Here is a 22,680-nt window from a genome sequence, read left to right on the forward strand (position 1 = left end):
TTGTGTAAAATTGGACCGTAATTAAATTCATTTTTAACAATGACCTTATTTACTATAAATTAATTTATACAATGTACAGTCCCCAGTGAGGTATTAGGATAAGCTGTCAAATATATTGAACAGATTTGAGTCACCTGTCCCAACAAATGTGTGCTATTTTGATTCAGTGCAGGATAAATTGTAATGCCATGCACGGTTTTGGGCTGAAAACTCTGTCAAAATCTGTAACAGAAGATAAAATAGTCTCATGAAAGAGTGGAGGCATTAACTAGAGATAATCTCTCCTCATAACGAGGATCTGACATCTACAATCTAACATTGTTTTGACACTCCAGGCCATTTAAAATGGGTAAAATTCTACATTTTGGTCATGGAGTCATATTGGGGTCTCAATATTTATGGCACTGAACTATATAGGGCCTTAAGAATTAATTTTCCAAAAGAAAAGTTTATTATGAATGAGAATTTAAAAGGATATTGAGATATCTTTAATACTCTTTGAGTTACAGGCATGCAAACTTTGGAAAAAGGAATATTTACGGCACTCAGAAAGGGATGTTCTATGCAATTGAGCTGATAGAAAAACACAAGATACATTTCTAGATTTAACATTATTTGTTCTTTAGATATTCCTCTTTAAAAGGAAAAAGTATCAGTTGTGTGCAAAGTGACCCAGGTTTGCTTTTTGACCTGAAAATGTGTCCAACTGATCAGTTTACTCCTGGAGCCGCATTGAGATCTCCATATCTCTGGGATTGAACCATCGAGGGCCTTTAAAATGGAAACACCAAAAGGAAAGTTTGTTGAGAACCAGAATCTAAAAGGATTTTAAGATATCTTTAATACTTCTTGAGTTACAGGCATTCAAACTTGAGACACAGACACGTAAAACCCATTTTTGAACTGAAACATTAGACCTAGGGTGCATTCAGAGTGATTGGGAAACTTTTTCCAAGTCATCTCAATGACAAAAATCGTCTAAGGTTACGTATGTAACCTCTGTTCCCTGAGAACAGGGAACGAGCGCTGCGTCTAGCTGACGCTATGGGGGAACGCCCTCGGCGTGACTGGTGTCTGAAGCTACTATCGAATCACGGCAAAGTCTTTGACCGACGTCAGCCCATGACGTCATCAACGTGCGACCCGGAAGTATAAAAGGGCGCCGTGCCAACACATACACATCTTCTCGTCTGAAGGGACTGTATGGCAGATAGGCCCTGAAGCATGGCAACGCGACGCAGCGCTCGTTCCCTGTTCTCAGGGAACAGAGGTTACATACGTAACCTTAGACGTTCCCTTTCGAAAGGGAACTCTCGCTGCGTCTAGCTGACGCTATGGGGAACGATATACCAACGCCGCCATGCTGAGGGGAGTGTCTGCCCATTGGCAGTGACAACTGTCAACTCAAGTAATTCATAGAAAAACCTGAGCGACTCCCCCTCAGGTCCTGGGCTGACAGTGACAGCACTCCCTACGGTCATAGCCCAAGCTATACAACTAAACGGAACCCTAACGCACTGCGTGGAGTTCCATCCAGACAGCTCCAAGGCCCGGGACCACTACTTCCAATGAAGGGGTCCCTTCAAGGGAATGTGGCTAGGGGACCCGAAGGAACCCCAGCCAGTCACTACTCGGGAAAAAGTTCTCCCGAGTGCCACCAGGGAGGCCTGACCTGGTGCCCTAAGTGTTATGGACACTTCGGTTTAGCCAACCCTGTCTGTTCAAAACAGAGCCTCTGGATGGTGCCCAAAGGGCGTCCAAGCTAAGGGACTGAAACACAGGCAGTCTTACTTAGCCCGGAACTCAGAGACGGGTTATCCAAGAGAGCAACACTCAGCGTAGTGCTTTTCAACCCTTGCTATCGAGGGGAGTCTGCCTGCTCAAATCAAGGATCTACCAGGTGCTTGTGTTTCAAAGCAGTAGGGAGGCCGAAAGGGCCTAATGACTGATCTAACAGGGAGGCCTCATGAGAGGCCTACGACCGTCTGACCAGGCTCAGGCGGCTGAGCACTCATAGACGACCCTCATTGAGGGGAGCAGCTGAGCCTGCCTGGCGAGTAACCTCCAGCTATAGGCCCAACAACCACAAGTTCTCACAGAGAACTGGTAATCAAAGTGCCTAGCTCAGGAACTTCAACTTCAAGGAGGCCCTGTGGGCCTACTACTTGATAGCGGGTATTCCAGGGAGGCCTATAGAGGCCTACTACCTAACCGCAAGCCATGCTGGAAACCCAAGCATCCAGGCTTGGGACTCCGTCCTCAGGGAGGCCTTAGTGAGGCCTACTACCTGACAGCAATACCGCCTGCTGAGGTTACCCTTGTTTTCTCAAGGAGGCCTAATGGAGGCCTACTACTTGACAGTCAAGCTACGCAGGCTAGTCGGGCATCCTGTTTAAGGAACCCGTCCTCAAGGGAGGCCTATTAAGGCCTACTACCTGATAACCAGCCTTTAGGGAGGCCTGGAGAGGCCTACTACCTGATTGCAATACGTGCTAAATGACTGGGTCCCAGGAACACCTTAGGGAGGCCTGATGGGGCCTACTACCTCGTTCGAGTGACCACCATCTGGGACTCGACAGTCAAGCTACGCAGGCTTTTCGAGCATCCTGATTAAGGAACTCGCCCTCAAGGGAGGCCTATTAAGGCCTACTACCTGATAAGCAGCCTTTAGGGAGGCCTGGAGAGGCCTGCTACCTGTTTGCAATGCGTGCTAACTGTTTCAGATGACTGGACCCCAGGAACACCTTAGGGAGGCCTGATGAGGCCTACTACCTTGTTCGAGTCAGGGAGGCCTATTAAGGCCTAGAATCAACAGCAGGCTTTCAGGGAGGCCTGATGAGGCCTACAACCTGCCTCTGAGAGCGACCACAATCTGGGAACTCACCCTCAGGAAAGCCTAGTAAGGTCTTAGAGTTAACAGCAGGCCTTTCAGGGAGGCCTGATGAGGCCTACAACCTGCTTCTGGTAGTGATCACAACCTGAGAGCTCACCCTCAAGGAGGCCTAGTAAGGCCTTACACCTACCAGCGGGCCTTCGGGGAGGCCTGATGAGGCCTACAACCTGATAGCCTCCAGGCTAGCTGTCCTGATGCGCACATCGGTACATACCTCCAGTGAGGCCTGTTTGAGGCCTTCCAACTGATAATGCGCCTTGTTCAAGAGGCCTACTGAGGCCTACAATTGACAGCCGACCTTCAGGAGAGCGTATTACCCCTATTTAACCTGATAGCCAGCTAGGCTAGTAGTACCTTGATGCTTAAGCATTGTCACCTGCCTTACTAGAGGCCTGATAAGGCCTACCACTGTCACCGTTTACTCTTGAGAACGGTGCAATCCTTCCTGCTAACTGGGACAGCCATATTGAAAAATGTGGGTTGTAGTAATATTAGACCCTACGGCTCGTTTTCATGGAGGCCTGCTGAGGCCTAACACATGATAGCTACCCATTACTATGGGGACCCGTTCCAGGGAGGCTTATAGAAGCCTACAAGCTGTACGAGTTTCGCAAAAAACGAGAAATAACTGCCAGACAAACAAACTGACTGCTATTAAAACCAACGACTCTCAATGAGAGGAGGCCTCCGATCTAAGTACAACAAAAAAGGTGACGGTGCCTCAGCAACGCGCCTCCTTCATCCACATACCAACTGACGCCGTAGCGCTCAGTCGTAACAGAGACAAACTAATCCAACCTGCAGTGGCTTAGGGAACCGAAGACACATAGTAACCCTAGGCGGTAGACAAACACTACATTCTATCAGAAAAGTGTGCTACCGCCTAGTAATCCGCAAACATTTCAAAGAAAAGAGCGGCGGCCTAAACACTACTCTCAAAATGAGAGGAGGCCCATCTTCTGATAACCATAAGCGGTGGCCTATCTGGCGCCATCTTGACCAACCAGGGAAAGCCAACACACGCTCACAAACATAGCCCAGATAATGGTGCTGTGTTAAAGCCTAACTAAGCAGGGGAATAGACAGTTCTCTCTGATGAATACCCAACTCTATACAGGAACCTGGGGTCTGTAAGAAATACATATTTTTAGTATAACACACAAAAATGACCATGAATGCCTGAAAGGGGCGTTCTCACTGAGCAAGTCCGGGCGGGCCATCAGAACATAGTTCTACTCACCATAGGCCCGCCTCAGGCCTGATGTAAGAAGCGCCTGGGTAAAAGTCATTAAAAAGGAAAAAGGAGAGGGCTATGATGTAATCGCCCTCAAGGGAAGTGATCCATCACCAACGCCTTCGTTGAGAACGTTTGTCCTGGATCACCTCCCTTACATCCTTTTTCCCGCGGGAATCCCATCTCCTCTGTACCCTGCTCCTCCAAGGAGGGGGGGGCACGAGAGGAGACGCTAGCACTCTGGTCCTGCCTACGGTCCTCAGACCGTGAAGGACCAGGTCCCGCCTGCCTGGGTGGGGGCGCGGATCTCAGCGGTATGCATGTTTTATTCTTAAATGCCGCTGAGCGCGCCTTCGCCTCCCTGAACTTTCCAACCACCGCCTACACGGAGGTGCCGAAAAGTTCAGTAGGCGAAACCGGCGAATCGAAGAGAAAACCTTTTTTTTTTTTTTTTTCTCTCCCCGATATAAGCCAGGCCCAACCACAGATGCCTCTCCGTAACCACCATAGCCGCCATAGAGCGGCCGATAGCAGCAGCAGTCTGCTTGGTGGCCCGGAGAGACAGATCTGTGGTGCGGCGCAGCTCAGCAACCGCCTCAGGGGACAGCCCGGCCCCCTGGTCGAGATCCTCCAGCAGGTCCGCCTGGTACGCCTGAAACACCGCCATGGTGTGAAAAGCAGCACCAGCCTGACCTGCTGCCGTGTATGCCCCTGCCATTAAAGCACAACGTGATTTAGAAAGGCAGAGTTTGAGCTCTTCAGTGTTGATGCCCACGAAACACGAGAAAAGTTCGCAAACTTTCCTCGCCAGTCGGTAGCCTCAACACATATCCATATTCCCCTATCCCCTCGACATCAGCGAGGTTAAAACGCTGACGTTGATGAACATTGGGTAGAATATGGATTCTTCCATGCCCTCTCGATCTCTGTAAGAAGATCAAGAAGGAATGGAAGGCTCATCTGAGCTGATGGTTTATGGACAAGGAGAAATCGATCGTGCAATCTACCAAGAGCGATCTCTCCTCTAACGCGCCAACATGGCAGCAGCAGCCTGCCCGTAGCACGTTCCATAACATTCATCAGCTCAGCATACACGGTCAAGGTGGCTGAGAGGATTCATACCACTCTCACCAGCCATCCCTAAGAGCACTTGCTGTTTAGTCTCGTTAGCCGCCAGATCGTCGCGACGATCGGCGAGCTGCATCTGAGAACCCATGATGTATGCCAATGCTCAGCCTCAGCTTGAGCGGGACAGCATCATCCAGTCCCAGATGCCAAACTTTCTTCCCTCAGGAAAAAAGCCAGACTAGAGTGGAGCGATCTCAGATTGAAAACCGCTCACACTCACACACAAACAACTTCAAATGAACTTGACTGTGCATGCTCTTGATCCCAGGCAGTAAATACACACTCGTGTGTATTAATAATTGAATTTGTTTTACCTTAACTCGTATAGCAGTTCAAACAGACAGTCCCTGAAGACGAGAAAGATGTGTATGTGTTGGCACGGCGCCCTTTTATACTTCCGGGTCGCACGTTGATGACGTCATGGGCTGACGTCGGTCAAAGACTTTGCCGTGATTCGATAGTAGCTTCAGACACCAGTCACGCCGAGGGCGTTCCCCCATAGCGTCAGCTAGACGCAGCGAGAGTTCCCTTTCGAAAGGGAACACCCTGAAATCACCATACTTACAACAATGTCTACTGTCAGGAATGGCAAATGACCAGAAGCGTGATGAAAGAAGAGGGAGATTTTGCATTATTCATTTTTACAGTAAACAAACTATGCTAGACATTTTTTGCAAACGGTTAGTAATGAGGCCATTCATTGCAAGGATTTGACCACGGTTCGGCATTCTGCTCTGCATCAGGCCTAACAATAGCACTTAACCATGAATAATCCCCGTAAATCTGAATAGCGGACCGGTTTTATCGTTGCATAGAATGGAAAAATCAATGGCGCCACAAAGCATTTAGAAGCTGGTTCTTCATGGTCAATGCAGGACCGGTCAGAACACCTGACGTCCAGTATCCATCAACCTACAGACACTGAGAGCAGAACACATCCTCTCCATTTACTTCACATCACCTCGGTGTCTCTCCCTCATGTTCCACACACACACACACACACACACACACACACACACACACACACACACACACACACACACACACACACACACACACACACACACACACACACACACACACACACACACACACACACACACACACTACAGGAGCTAAATTTAACTCTGAGGAGGGAGTGGAGAACATGCTCTCTGCATCGGCTGGTCTCTGAGAGACGGGACATAGAGGATCTGGACACACACACACACACACGCGCACACACACGCACACACACGCACACACACGCACACACACACGCACACACACGCACACACACGCACGCACACGCACGCACGCACACGCACGTATTTGGGTCATTTCGTGTCAACTCAACCAGAGGTTTTTTCCGTACAAACAGAAATAGCAATGCAAGCCAAAATATTAAATGTCACAGATGTATATTCACTGTTTTGTAGAGGAGGGTCAAAATGACATTTGGAGCCAGTTTACAGGCGTGTAAAAATGACTTTGGAAAGATGGCAGCATCACTATTCTACTGTCACACAGAGATGGGTATTTCTATTAGTGAAATATGTCGAGTTTATTAATCTGTGTTGCATTATATGCCAACGGTGACCGCTCAAAAATGGGAAATAAGCATTTCTTACGTGTCTGTGCCTCAAGTTTGAATGCCTGCAACTCAAGAAGTATTGACGATATCTTAATATCCTTTTAGATTCTGGTTCTCAACAAACCTTTCTTTTGGTATATTAATTTTAAAGGCCCTCGATGGTTCAGTCCCAGAGATATGGAGATCTCAATGTGGCTTCGAGAGTAAATTGGTCAAATTTGACACGGAATGACCCATTTACATTAACCTTTATCCAAAACTCACTTAAAACATGCTGTTAAATGTAATCTTTAGCTAATCTCAAATTAATATTCATTCATTATATTAGTTATCAACAATAATAATAATAGGAACAATTTTTTAAATGTATAATACATTTCTTTCACAAAACCTTAACAACCCCAAACTTTTGAATGGTAGTGGTCAACATTTTTTGGGGGAATCTGTTCATATTTGGACTAAACCGCTTAGTTCGCTCTATCCCTTTAAGCACTGGGGCTTTCAACACACTTTCAAACACACACAGTGCTCGACGCCAGCGAGGTTATGTGAGAGGGCATTTCAGGGCCAAGAGTGGCATGACCTCTGACCTCCAGCGTCCCCCAGGGGCCCATTATACACATCCACACACTTCCCCAAGACTGCTCAATAACAGTAACGTGACGTGACTCCTGATAATGGCCCTGTTGCACTGGGAGTCCTTTATAAACACACAACGTGAAGCCGGTCCGACATTTCCTCACTCGAGCTATGAGTCCAACGCCTGACGCTGTCAATCACAGCACAGTCAAACCCTCCTCGAAGAAGAGTCACAAAAACACTGGCTTTACAGTCATTCTGCTGGAAACCGCATGGTGTGTGTCTCTACATAGTTATCAAACCACCTTTAAAAATAATCTGTAACAAAGCCTCAAATATCTAAACAAAAACACAAAGATACATTTTGAACATTGTACCATTTCCTTCGAGCTCACGTTCCCAGAGCCACAGGAGCAGGACATCACAACCACAAACTCATGGACTTAATGAGAGAGATGGAGCCATCTAAAACAGAGTCTTTTCTATCATTTCTTCTCATTATCATCTGTTCGTTTAAAGACTCTCTGTGGGTTTCTGTGCTGTGGTTGATTCTTTTGTGAACGTGTTTCTTTTTGACCAGCGTGTGTGGCATAAAGTGAAAACAGCCTGTCATTATTTTTGGAAAGCTAAGCTTTGACATACTGGAAAGAGCTAAGAAGTCATTCCCAGAAATCCTATTTTACTGTCATGCATGGAAATAGATTCCATTCCATGAGTAAGTACCTCTAAGTGTGTGGGAATGGAAATGAAACAGAAAGGGAAACGATTGTTAATGGGAATGTCAATAGGACTGGAACAGAAATTGGAAAACGGATACAACAACAACAACAAAAGTTTTAGTAGAAACAAGAAAAGGAAATGGAAATAGAAATGGAAACAAACATGAAACAAGGGAAGGGAAAACAAATGGAAATTGGAATTGAAAGAGAAAGAGAAAGGGAAAATTTGAATAGAATTGGACAGAAATATTTGAGAAATGTTTTTGTGTGTGTCCCTTTAAATGCAAATTAGCTGCTGCTCCCCACCCCCTTTCAGGAAGAGGGCGGAGCTTCAAGAGCTTGTGTTAGCAGCTCTGATGACCACACACACACACACACAGTGAGTCGGTCAATGATGGAGAGACTCCAGAAGAAGAGACAACATGTAGAACGAGACAGGACACACACACACACACACACACAGTGAGTCGGTCAATGATGGAGAGACCCCAGAAGAAGAGACGACATGTAGAACGAGACAGGACACACACACACACACACACACACACACACACACACACACACACACACACACACACACACACACACACACACACACACACACACACACACACACACACACACACACACACACACACACACACACACACACACACACACACACACACACACACACACACACACACACACACACACACACACACACACACACACACACACACACACACACACACACACACACACACACGTACGTAAGAGTGGACTCCTGTAGATGGTTCAATCTACAGGGTTGCCATTAGACTAAAAAACGTTATCAGAAAGATGGAAGAAAACTGTACATTTCTTGTCTATTTCCACCCACTGCAACTCATACCAACGACGGAGATAAGCGCAGTTACAATAGCAAAATATGTGGGAGAGCGTTGCTATAATGTGACTATATTGTATTGCAATAGGGAGCACTTCAAAGTCAATACTAAATCAAAACTAGTTAGCACAGTATTTGTAATAAAAAGGATTTAATGACAAAATCTAGTTATGGTTACACTTAAAATAGTTTCAAAATGGATGAATGAGATGATAAACTTATACCATTAATCTTACACAGCATGAATACAATGTTACCTGAGAGAGAGAGAAAGAGAGAGAGAGAGAGAGGGGGGGGGGGGAGAGAGAGAGTGGAGGAGAGAGAAGAAGAGAGCAAAGAAGAGAAGCCCAGATGACTTCAAGAGCCAGAGGAAAAGAGAGCGAGCCTAGTTTCCCATCTTCTTTTATCTATCCCTTGACCATGTGACCGAAACCAAATGTATTCTTTTAAACTGACCAATCAGATCAAACTCACACATAACATTCAAACTGACCAAACTTCCCCCACTGTCACACATAAAGGTGTGGCACCTCATGTGGCCTACAGGCCTGCCTTTTGTCTTTCAGGTCCTTGTGATAAGCAAATGTGTTGACAACAGAAAAGCAAATTTCTTTGTTGGATTTCAAATATCAAATATCTTTGATTATTTTCAATCCTTTCACGTATATGAACACTTGATATTCCATTATTATCCAAAATTCTATTATGGAATCTTATGAGGGCGCCTACTCTAGCCTGTTAGTCCTCTAAAAGGTTATATAATATTGAGGAAATACAGAAATGATTTAGAAACGCACAACAGCAGCTACATATAGAAAATAATTTTTTATACCATCACTTTGGCGCCCCATGCACTGCATATAGCGCACACCCACTTTTTGCGCCCCTGCTAAGCGCAGTATAGATACTGGACTGCCTCATCGACACGGCATCCTCAATAAACCAGTCTTCGGCATGATGACTCAGATTGTTCGAATATTACAATTTAATAATTGTTAAATCGATATGTCATCCTCAATAAACCCGTCTCCGGCGTGATGACACAGATTGTTCGAATATTACAATTTAATAATTTAAATTAATTAAATCAATTTAAACAGAAAACAAGATTATTTTGCTTACCCCATTGGCAGATTATTTTGCTTATTTTAAGCAAAAACTTCCTTAATTTTTAGTTATTTTCCCCCAAAACATGACAAAAACATTTGCTTGTCTAGTAAATGCTTCTTAATGTAAGATTTTTTAGATATTCGGACTGAAAACAAGACAAAAATACTAAGTAAGAAAAGCATTTTTGTAGTGAGAAATGCCATGCCATGGGAACCTTTAACACTGTAAAGCTGCTTTGAAATAATCTGCATTGTTAAAAGCGCTATATGAATAAAGTTGACTTGACTGGACAGTGCAGAAATAGTAAGAGTAGTTTGATAGTATGCCGAACACAGGCTCACTGACAATATGCAGAAAGTGACCACAGATAAACTTCAGCGTTGGCATTTGACCTCCAGAGGGAAACACGAATGCAGCAACAACAAAAGTGAAGAAGTGACTGACGTACCATCAAAGTTCAAAAGGCCATCAGCAATGCATTAAATTCCAGACAGATAGCAATAAAATCCCTCTTTATCGCGTGAGAAACTCACGAACATCATCAACTAACATTCACCAACAACAGTTGCCTTTACACTGGAACCGTGTGTTTAGAAGAAGAAGAAAAGGGCATTGCTTATAGTCAACTAAACTTATCTACTGTGTTTATCCAGTTGATTAGAGCGAGTTTTTCCACAGTGTGAGGATGGTTTGGGAGGAACACATGTCCTGATGAGGTTGTTCAGTTGTGCTGATCTCATGCTTTCTTATTGATCGAAGGCTCCAATTACACAGAGAGCCAGTGGACAGAGATCGCACTCAGCAATCCATCCAGTCTTTGATTTCAGAGCTACAAAATGTCTGTGCAAAGTGAATAGACAGGCTAACCTCAGACCGGCAGGGTCAATTATCGTCTTGAAAGTCTAGATGACTTGGAGTATCATGTAAATACCATTCAGTACCAGCATTAAAGGCACAATATGTTCGATTTTTAGAATAAAACTACACTCTATAAAATGCTGTGTTAAAAACAAACCAAGTTGAGTTGAAAATGGACTAACCCAGCGATTGGGTTGTTTTAAGCAAACATTTAACCCAACCGCTGGGTTAAAACGACCCATTCACTGGGTTAAAACGACCCAAGTTGAGTTGAAAATGGACTAACCCAGTGATTGGGTTGTTTTAAGCAAACATTTAACCCAACCACTGGGTTAAAACAACTCAACTCAAAAAATGCTGTGTTAAAAACAACCCAAGTTGAGTTGAAAATGGACTAACCCAGCGATTGGGTTGTTTTAAGCAAACATTTAACCCAACCGCTGGGTTAAAACGACCCATTCACTGGGTTAAAACAACCCAAGTTGAGTTGAAAATGGACTAACCCAGTGATTGGGTTGTTTTAAGCAAACATTTAACCCAACCACTGGGTTAAAACAACTCAACTCAAAAAATGCTGTGTTAAAAACAACCCAAGTTGAGTTGAAAATGGACTAACCCAGCGATTGGGTTGTTTTAAGCAAACATTTAACCCAACCGCTGGGTTAAAACGACCCATTCACTGGGTTAAAACAACCCAAGTTGAGTTGAAAATGGACTAACCCAGGGATTGGGTTGTTTTAAGCAAACATTTAACCCAACCGCTGGGTTAAAACGACCCATTCACTGGGTTAAAACAACCCAAGTTGAGTTGAAAATGGACTAACCCAGGGATTGGGTTATTTTAAGCAAAAATTTAACCCAACCACTGGGTTAAAACGACCCATTCACTGGGTTAAAACAACCCAAGTTGAGTTGAAAATGGACTAACCCAGCGATTGGGTTGTTTTAAGCAAACATTTAACCCAACCACTGAGTTAAAATGACCCATTCACTGGGTTAAAACGACTCAACTCAAAAAATGCTGGGTTGAAAACAACCCAAGTTGGGTTGAAAATTGGACTAACCCAGCGATTGGGTTGTTTTAAGCAAACATTTAACCCAACCACTGGGTTAAAATGACCCATTCACTGGGTTAAAACAACTCAACTCAAAAAATGCTGGGTTGAAAACAACCCAAGTTGGGTTGAAAATTGGACTAACCCAGCGATTGGGTTGTTTTAAGCAAACATTTAACCCAACCGCTGGGTTAAAAGGACCCATTCACTGGGTTAAAACAACCCAAGTTGAGTTGAAAATGGACTAACCCAGCGATTGGGTTGTTTTAAGCAAACATTTAACCCAACCACTGGGTTAAAATGACCCATTCACTGGGTTAAAACAACTCAACTCAAAAAATGCTGGGTTGAAAACAACCCAAGTTGGGTTGAAAATTGGACTAACCCAGCGATTGGGTTGTTTTAAGCAAACATTTAACCCAACCGCTGGGTTAAAAGGACCCATTCACTGGGTTAAAACAACCCAAGTTGAGTTGAAAATGGACTAACCCAGCGATTGGGTTGTTTTAAGCAAACATTTAACCCAACCACTGAGTTAAAATGACCCATTCACTGGGTTAAAACGACCCAAGTTGAGTTGAAAATGGACAAAGCCAGCGATTGGGTTGTTTTAAGCAAACATTTAACCCAACCACTGGGTTAAAATGACCCATTCACTGGGTTAAAACAACTCAAAAAATGCTGTGTTAAAAACAACTCAAAAAATGCTGTGTTAAAAACAACCCAAGTTGAGTTGAAAATGGACTAACCCAGCGATTGGGCTGTTTTAAGCAAACATTTAACCCAACCGCTGGGTTAAAACGACCCATTCACTGGCTTAAAACAACCCAAGTTGAGTTGAAAATGGACTAACTCAGCGATTGGGTTGTTTTAAGCAAACATTTAACCCAACCGCTGGGTTAAAACGACCCATTCACTGGGTTAAAACGACCCAAGTTGAGTTGAAAATGGACTAACCCAGTGATTGGGTTATTTTAAGCAAACATTTAACCCAACCACTGGGTTAAAATGACCCATTCACTGGGTTAAAACAACTCAACTCAAAAAATGCTGGGTTGAAAACAACCCAAGTTGGGTTGAAAATTGGAATAACCCAGCGATTGGGTTGTTTTAAGCAAACATTTAACTCAACCGCTGGGTTAAAAGGACCCATTCACTGGGTTAAAACAACCCAAGTTGAGTTGAAAATGGACTAACTCAGCGATTGGGTTGTTTTAAGCAAACATTTAACCCAACCACTGGGTTAAAACGACCCATTCACTGGGTTAAAACGACCCAAGTTGAGTTGAAAATGGACTAACCCAGCGATTGGGTTGTTTTAAGCAAACATTTAACCCAACCACTGGGTTAAAATGACCCATTCACTGGGTTAAAACAACTCAACTCAAAAAATGCTGTGTTAAAAACAACCCAAGTTGAGTTGAAAATGGACTAACCCAGCGATTGGGTTGTTTTAAGCAAACATTTAACCCAACCGCTGGGTTAAAACGACCCATTCACTGGGTTAAAACGACCCAAGTTGAGTTGAAAATGGACTAACCCAGTGATTGGGTTATTTTAAGCAAACATTTAACCCAACCGCTGGGTTAAAACGACCCATTCACTGGGTTAAAACGACCCAAGTTGAGTTGAAAATGGACTAACTCAGCGGTTGGGTTGTTTTAAGCAAACATTTAACCCAACCACTGGGTTAAAATGACCCATTCACTGGGTTAAAACAACTCAACTCAAAAAATGCTGTGTTAAAAACAACCCAAGTTGAGTTGAAAATGGACTAACCCAGCGATTGGGTTGTTTTAAGCAAACATTTAACCCAACCGCTGGGTTAAAAGGACCCATTCACTGGGTTAAAACAACCCAAGTTGAGTTGAAAATGGACTAACCCAGCGATTGGGTTGTTTTAAGCAAACATTTAACCCAACCACTGAGTTAAAATGACCCATTCACTGGGTTAAAACGACCCAAGTTGAGTTGAAAATGGACAAAGCCAGCGATTGGGTTGTTTTAAGCAAACATTTAACCCAACCACTGGGTTAAAATGACCCATTCACTGGGTTAAAACAACTCAAAAAATGCTGTGTTAAAAACAACTCAAAAAATGCTGTGTTAAAAACAACCCAAGTTGAGTTGAAAATGGACTAACCCAGCGATTGGGCTGTTTTAAGCAAACATTTAACCCAACCACTGGGTTAAAACGACCCATTCACTGGGTTAAAACGACCCAAGTTGAGTTGAAAATGGACTAACCCAGCGATTGGGTTGTTTTAAGCAAACATTTAACCCAACCACTGGGTTAAAATGACCCATTCACTGGGTTAAAACAACTCAACTCAAAAAATGCTGTGTTAAAAACAACCCAAGTTGAGTTGAAAATGGACTAACCCAGCGATTGGGTTGTTTTAAGCAAACATTTAACCCAACCGCTGGGTTAAAACGACCCATTCACTGGGTTAAAACGACCCAAGTTGAGTTGAAAATGGACTAACCCAGTGATTGGGTTATTTTAAGCAAACATTTAACCCAACCGCTGGGTTAAAACGACCCATTCACTGGGTTAAAACGACCCAAGTTGAGTTGAAAATGGACTAACTCAGCGGTTGGGTTGTTTTAAGCAAACATTTAACCCAACCACTGGGTTAAAATGACCCATTCACTGGGTTAAAACAACTCAACTCAAAAAATGCTGTGTTAAAAACAACCCAAGTTGAGTTGAAAATGGACTAACCCAGCGATTGGGTTGTTTTAAGCAAACATTTAACCCAACCGCTGGGTTAAAACGACCCATTCACTGGGTTAAAACGACCCAAGTTGAGTTGAAAATGGACTAACCCAGCGATTGGGTTGTTTTAAGCAAACATTTAACCCAACCGCTGGGTTAAAACGACCCATTCACTGGGTTAAAACGACCCAAGTTGAGTTGAAAATGGACTAACCCAGTGATTGGGTTATTTTAAGCAAACATTTAACCCAACCGCTGGGTTAAAACGACCCATTCACTGGGTTAAAACGACCCAAGTTGAGGTGAAAATGGACTAACTCAGCGGTTGGGTTGTTTTAAGCAAACATTTAACCCAACCACTGGGTTAAAATAACCCATTCACTGGGTTAAAACAACTCAACTCAAAAAATGCTGGGTTGAAAACAACCCAAGTTGGGTTGAAAATTGGACTAACCCAGCATTTTTTGAGTGTAATCATTGTTCTCCAGCTCAACACAGTTAGTCTGATTGTGTAAATCTGCTGTTGTTGATTTACCGCACAGAATAGCATTACAACATCACTTTAACACACTCACGTGTGTGAGAGGATCAAACACACACACGCATGAGCGCATGATGCAAAAATCTTACATAGTGCACCTTTAACTACTAACATCAAAGTTGAAAATACATTATTGCTAAATATTTTGCTCACGCAGTAACATAAAATAAATGAAACCAGGAAAACATAGGCCAGACAAAAAAAATCCAGACTCCGGTTCTTTCTTTAATCAAGGGTTTAACCTCTAGCTCTAAAAATATTGACACTTTCAGTGAGGCGGGCGTTTATTTTGGGGTTGTTTCTGACCCTCATTCTCAGCTGGTCTCAGGGGTGTCTATGAACTGATCTAGTTGGGAGAGAATGAAGGCCATTCGACGAGCTAAAGGAATAATAGTTTTCTGATACGACCTACATATCAGACTTGCATGTGATATTCTAAAAAAAGAAAGGCCTCAGAGGAAATGCTGGCCCTCCATGTCTGACCAAGAATAACTTCAACAATACAGGAAAGTGTTAGATGAGACTGTACAGTTCGAATGCTCTTTTCAAAGGGAAAGGGGAAAGATTAGATTTTTCTTGATCCACTCCCAAACCGAGTTCATGTGAGCAAGACCAAACTGAAGAATGTGTGCACTTTATCAGAATCACCGTCCTCTGACACCAAAGCAGAAGTTATTCCTTCCTTGTATAGACAAGTGTGTGAACGCATTCTCACTTCTGCCACAAGGGGTGCTATAGAGGGTAATAGCATGAGCTGGTCTTCTTCTATGGTTCTCTGATGTCTCTCTTTGCCATCCCATTCTCAATCTGTAGGGTTTAATATGGAGCTCTAACAGCTTCAGCTCTTCTTTCCTCAAGGTTTAGGAGTGTGTTTATGGGGATTCTTCATTTGTGATGTTGGACGAGAAGGCCTGGCTCTCAGTCTCCGCTCTAATTCATCCCAAAGCTGTTCTATCGGCTCTATCAGGACTCCAGTTCCTCCTCACCAAACTCCTCATCCATGTCTTTATGGAGACGCTTTGAGCACTGGAGCAGTCATGCTGGGACAGGAAGGGGCCGTCCCCAAACTGGGCCCACAAAGATGGGAGCATGAAATTGTCCAAAATGTCTTGGTGAAGCATTAAAGGGATAGTTCACCCAAAAATGAAAATTAGCCCATGATTTCCTCTCCCTCAGCTCATCCGAGGTGTGTGTGACATTCTTCTTTCAGACGAATAAAATCTGAGTTATATTACAAAAGTCCAGGCTAATCCAAGCATTAGAATTTGATTCATAGTTGCTCTGTTTTTGAAGTCCATAAAAAGTCATCTATCCGTCATATAACTGCTCCACGCGGCTCTGGGGTGTTAATAAAGGCCTTCTGAAGCAAATCGATGCGTTTGTGTAAGAAAAATATCCATATTTAAAACTTTATAATGTAAACTTTCGGCCTCCACCTTCCGTGTTCAATTTATGGAGAAAGTGTTGAAAGTTCCCCTGCGGATGGAAAGACTAACGCGACCAGGTCATGACGTCACGAACACATCTTGAGTTTCACTTTCAACATTCAACACTTTTCCACGGAAGGCGATCGGCCAAAAGTTTACTTGATAAAGTTTTAAATACATATTTTTCTTACACAAACGCATCGATTCGCTTCAGAAGGCCTTTATTAACACCCCAGAGCCGCGTGGAGCAGTTATATGACGCACAGATGCACTTTTATGGACTTCAAAAACAGAGCAACTATGAATCCAATTCTAATGCTTGGATTAGCCTGGACTTTTGTAATATAACTCAGATTTTATTCGTCTGAAAGAAGAATGTCACACACACCTCGGATGACTTGAGGGTGAGTAAATCATGGGCTAATTTTCATTTTTGGGTGAACTATCCTTTAAGAGTTCCTTTCACTGGAACAAACCCCTGAAAAACAACCCCACCCCATAATCCCCCCTCCACCAAACTCTACACTTGGCACAATGCAGTCAGGCAAGTCCCGTTCTCCTGGCAACCGCCAAACCCAGACTCGTCCATGGGATTGTCAGACAGAGAAGCGTGATTGGTCACTCAGAGAACACGTCTCCACTGCTCTAGAGTCCAGTAGCGGCACGCTTTACCCCACTGCATCCCACGCTTTGCATTGCACTAAGGCTTGGAAGAGCTGCTCGGCCATGGAAACCCATTCCATGAAGCTCTACACACTGTTCTTGAGCTCATCTGAAGGACACAGAAGTTTGGAGGTCTGGAGCTCTTGACTCTGCAGAAAGTTGGCCACTTCTGTTACCCTCAGCATGAGCTGACCCCGCTCTGTGACCCTCAGCATGCGCTGACCCCGCTCTGTGACCCTCAGCATGTGCTGACCCCGCTCTGTGACCCTCAGCATGAGCTGACCGCGCTCTGTGACCCTCAGCATGAGCTGACCCCGCTCTGTGACCCTCAGCATGCGCTGACCCCGCTCTGTGACCCTCAGCATGCGCTGACCCCGCTCTGTGACCCTCAGCATGCGCTGACCCCGCTCTGTGACCCTCAGCATGAGCTGACCCCGCTCTGTGACCCTCAGCATGCGCTGACCCCGCTCTGTGACCCTCAGCATGAGCTGACCCCGCTCTGTGACCCTCAGCATGAGCTGACCCCGCTCTGTGACCCTCAGCATGCGCTGACCCCGCTCTGTGACCCTCAGCATGCGCTGACCCCGCTCTGTGACCCTCAGCATGAGCTGACCCCGCTCTGTGACCCTCAGCATGAGCTGACCCCGCTCTGTGACCCTCAGCATGTGCTGACCCCGCTCTGTGACCCTCAGCATGAGCTGACCCCGCTCTGTGACCCTCAGCATGTGCTGACCCCGCTCTGTGACCCTCAGCATGTGCTGACCCCGCTCTGTGACCCTCAGCATGTGCTGACCCCGCTCTGTGACCCTCAGCATGAGCTGACCCCGCTCTTTGTGGCTGAGTTGCTGTTGTTCCCAATGGCTTCCACTTTGTTATAATCCCACTAACAGTTGAGTGTGAAATATTTCGTATACTATTTGGCCTTATTGCACAGTCTCCACCGATCACGGCCCCACGCTTGAGTTCTCTGAGAGTGGCCCATTCTCTCACTAATGTGTGTAGAAGCGAACACACACACACACACACGTTTGTTTTTGTGAAATGTGAGGACATTCCATAGGCGTAATGGTTTTTATACCGTACAAACCGTATTTTCTATCCCCTTACACTGCCCCTAAACCTACCCATCACACACACACACACACACACACACACACACACACACACACACACACACACACACACACACACACACACACACACACACACACACACACACACACACACACACACACACACACACACACACACACACACACACACACACACACACACACACACACACACACACACACACACACACACACACACACACACACACACACACACACACACACACACACACACACACACACACACACACACACACACACACACACACACACACACACACACACACACACACACACACACACAGACTGTGCAGTTCACTTTCTGTAAAAAAAACTTGTTCTGTGTGATTTATAAGCATTTTGAAAAGTGAGGACATGGGGAACGTCCTCATATTTCACCCTCTTTTTGTAATACCTGTGTCATACCCATGTCATTATACACATTTGTGTCCTGATATTTCACGAAAACATGCCCACACACACACACACACACACACACACACACACCTGAGAGCGGCCCATTCGCTCTCTAATGTGTGTAGAAGCGTCTGCAGGCCTAGAGCTGGACTTATACACCTGTGGCCATGAAGGGGTTGAACACCTCGAGGGGCGGCACAATACTTCTGGCAATATAGTGTATTTTGAAGAATGTTATTATCCATACATTGAAAGGCAATGGGGTCCAAAACAACACTGGTGATGTGGATCACATTGAATTTGATTGCATGGACATTCTTAAAAAATTCACATTTAAATTTTTAGGTGAACTATCCCTTTAAGTGTGTTCAACTGGACCACACGCTTGCAATGACACGCGTTTTAGTCTGGAATTTCTTTGGCCTTAGAAAACTTCATCCCGGGAAAAGGGAACTAAGGACAGAGCAGCACATCACAAGCCTAACAGGTTTCCATCTAACAGAATTAATGATCTAATTCCCCTTATGTTTACATAACCCATGAGGAGCAGTGTCTCTGTGCTGGTGGCGAATGGCTGTTTTCTGGACCCAGGGGTTGGCGGAGGACAGATATCGGTCTGGATGCGCTCGGCCTCAGCGGCATCGCCACTCACACACACATTTGGACAGCTGCAATTTATCAGCGGTAGCCGAGGAAAAATAAACACAGTCCAAGAAACCTGGTGTGATCCCACGACCTTAAACTCCAACATATGCATCACACGAAACACAATGATATGAAGACACATTCGCACAGACAAAAACTTTGCAATATCTGATACAAACACTCACTTTCAGATGTTAAGTACACAAACAACACAGTCAAGAGCTTGTTTTAAATCAGACAGGTTTACTGTAACATCTCTGAGATGTTAAAGAGACCAACTGTGATTACATACATCAACATCTGACCAGACGGGGCTTGGGCCAGTCCTGCATCTCCAATGATGTTGATCAGTTGGGCCTTGCCAATCTAACCCTCATCCGTCCCCAGTGTTGGGCAAAGTTACTTTGAAAAGTAATGCATTACAATATTGCGTTACTCCCTTAAAAAGTAATTAATTGAGTTACTTAGTTACTTTTTAAGAAAAGTAATGCGTTACGTTACTTTTTTGTTACTTTTTCTCACCTGGGCTGGGCTTGTTTTTGTTTTTTTATAAGACAAAAGTTATATTTTTGTGCAACGGTAAAGACCTCTTCATACCAAAATGTAAATAATAATCCCCAGACTGAGGTAAAGATGCAGATTCCCTCATGAACACTAGAGGGCGCAGCTCTGGATAATGGAGAATAGATGCAGGAGAAAAAAGTTTTACCAATAAAAACTAAAAATCTAGTAATTTTCATCATCAAAGGTCAGCAGCAAGACATTGGTAAATTAAATATAAAGGTAGATTATGCATAAAATAATGTTATTTAACATTCAATTATTGGAGGTTTGCATAGTATTCTGATTTTGCATTTGACTGATTTTCTTCATTTTGAGGAGGACAGAATCTTTATTGTGCAAGTGAGATTAATAAATGCTCACATTTAGTCTAGAACTACAATAACCATCATGTTCAGACACAGACACAGACACAGACACAGACACAGACACAGACACAGACACAGACACAGACACAGACACAGACACAGACACAGACACACACACACACACACACACACACACACACACACACACACACACACACACAGACACACAGACACACAGACACACAGACACACAGACACACACAGACACACACAGACACACACAGACACACACAGACACACACACACACACACACACACACACCTCTGCACTTATTCTTCTCAACATGAGGGCAGGAGAGCTGTCAGTCAAACTAATGTGAAAAAGTAACTTTTTAAAGTATATTTTGTTGTAAATTTGAAAAGTAATGCGTTACTTTACTAGTTACTTGGAAAAAGTAATATTATTACGTAACTCAAGTTACTTGTAATGCGTTTCCCCAACACTGATCATGACCTTATTAATTAAGCTGGCATGGATCAAAAACAACAACTAGCATTTTTAGAAGTTGGGCAGGGCAAATAAGCGTTGAGCGCGAGATTTCAAGAGCGTAAAGTCTCATGGTTTAGTGACCTCGGACTCGGACATGTTTGCTGTTTGTTGAGAGTGATGGTAAGGGGATTAAGGGGAAGTGGGGCCATTTTTGCGTCCTCTTTTTGACTGGTTGAGTTCCAGGATGTCCCGCTGAAGCTTTACCGCTAGCCCGAGTCTCACACAACCCCTCACAGAGCCTGGACCTCACAGATATTACTCCACCAGCTCTGCAAATGAGGCATGCATGGGTTTGGTTTCACCATTTGTAACCCTAATCCGTTATTTCTACCTTCATTTGCAAGATATTTAAAATAATAACCCCCGTAAAGTCCATGATTGGAGGCAGAACGAGGTGCCCACAGGATGAGCAGATGGGGTTTAATCTACTGTGAGGGCTGAGGACAATCACATCGCTCATTGTTTTCTGTAACGGCCTTAATCCCCAGATGTGTTTGCCAACATCGCCACATCTGAATCCTCATCATGGCGAGGCCATGGTCAGCTGGTTTCCTCCTCTCACGCCGGACTAGAGTCACAAGGTTAAGAAATGTCACAAGGGCTGGAGTCAGGCCGTATGAATGACCTCTGGCTCTTTCAAAAGTCAAAAATTAGTGGACACTCGGAGAACAAACTTTAGGTACCAGAGGTGGACAATAACTAAGCACATTTACTTGAGTTCTGTACTTAAGTTCACTTTTTGAGTATCTGTACTTTACTGAAGTATTATTTTTTAGGGGAACTTTTACTTTAACTTCACTACATTTGAAAGACAAATATTGTACTTTTTACTTCACTACATTTCTATCAAGATCCTCGAAGTCAAAAGTCGTTTCTGTAGCAGCTTTAAAAGTCAGTGGATGATTTTTTTTTCTTCTTTAAAAGTTTTTTTTTTGTTTTGCCAAATGTAAATATCTGGGAGAAAGAGAAGCGCAGACATATGGATGAATCTGAGAAAGCCTGATGAACGAGCTCAGTTCAGTCTGTTTTAGTGCCTCTGAGATGCCAGAGCTCGAGCACTGAATAGATCTTTCTTTTGTGTGTTTTTCGCACTTAAACAGACCAAAACACACAAAATGTCAATTTTCATTTTGGAAAGTATTCATGTAAACAAAGTTGATTATGTCTTAAGTGAACGTAAACAGTTGGGGGAATATCGGATGTGTATCAGTGTGTAGGATTTGTGCATTCTGCCTTAAAGTGACAGCAGCTTTGTAAAGAGCTTTCTAACTTTTAAGTATTTAAATGAGTTTAAGGTGGTCGTATGCTAGCATGTCGGATGGAGCATCACTGAAGGGCTTAAACCAGCGTGCATTTATACAACAATGCAACAATAATAAAATAATGCATTGACAAAAAAAATGGAAATTTACTTTTGATACTTAAGTACTTTTAAAAGCGAGTACTTCTGTACTTTTACTTAAGTAAAAATAGTTTTTAACAACTTTCACTTGTAACAGAGTAATATTTGACCAGTAGTACTTTTACTTTCACTCGAGTAATGAAGTTGTGTACTTTGTCCACCTCTGTTAGGTACAGGAGATGCTAGTGTAATTAGAAAGGAAAGTAGGCCTGCAACAACGAATCGATAAAATTCGATAATTGAAACAGAGTTGGCAATGAATTTCATTATCGATTCGTTGTGTCGTGCGACTATTATGCCCCTCAATAAGACGTCGAG

General features: G+C 43.8%; 1 long non-coding RNA gene across 1 annotated transcript in view; it reads left to right on the forward strand.

Annotated features, from left to right (window-relative positions):
- The window catches only part of LOC307118867, a 272,203-nt gene that overhangs the window by 95,255 nt on the left and 154,268 nt on the right, over nucleotides 1-22,680 (forward strand). The window contains exon 3 of the long non-coding RNA XR_013815580.1: nucleotides 22,132-22,532. This is a non-coding gene — a long non-coding RNA (uncharacterized lncRNA). The remainder of the gene's footprint in view (nucleotides 1-22,131; nucleotides 22,533-22,680) is intronic.

Source organism: Gobio gobio (genome assembly GCF_949357685.1).
Source record: "Gobio gobio genome assembly, chromosome: 22".
In the NCBI taxonomy this organism is placed as follows: Eukaryota; Metazoa; Chordata; class Actinopteri; order Cypriniformes; family Gobionidae; genus Gobio; species Gobio gobio.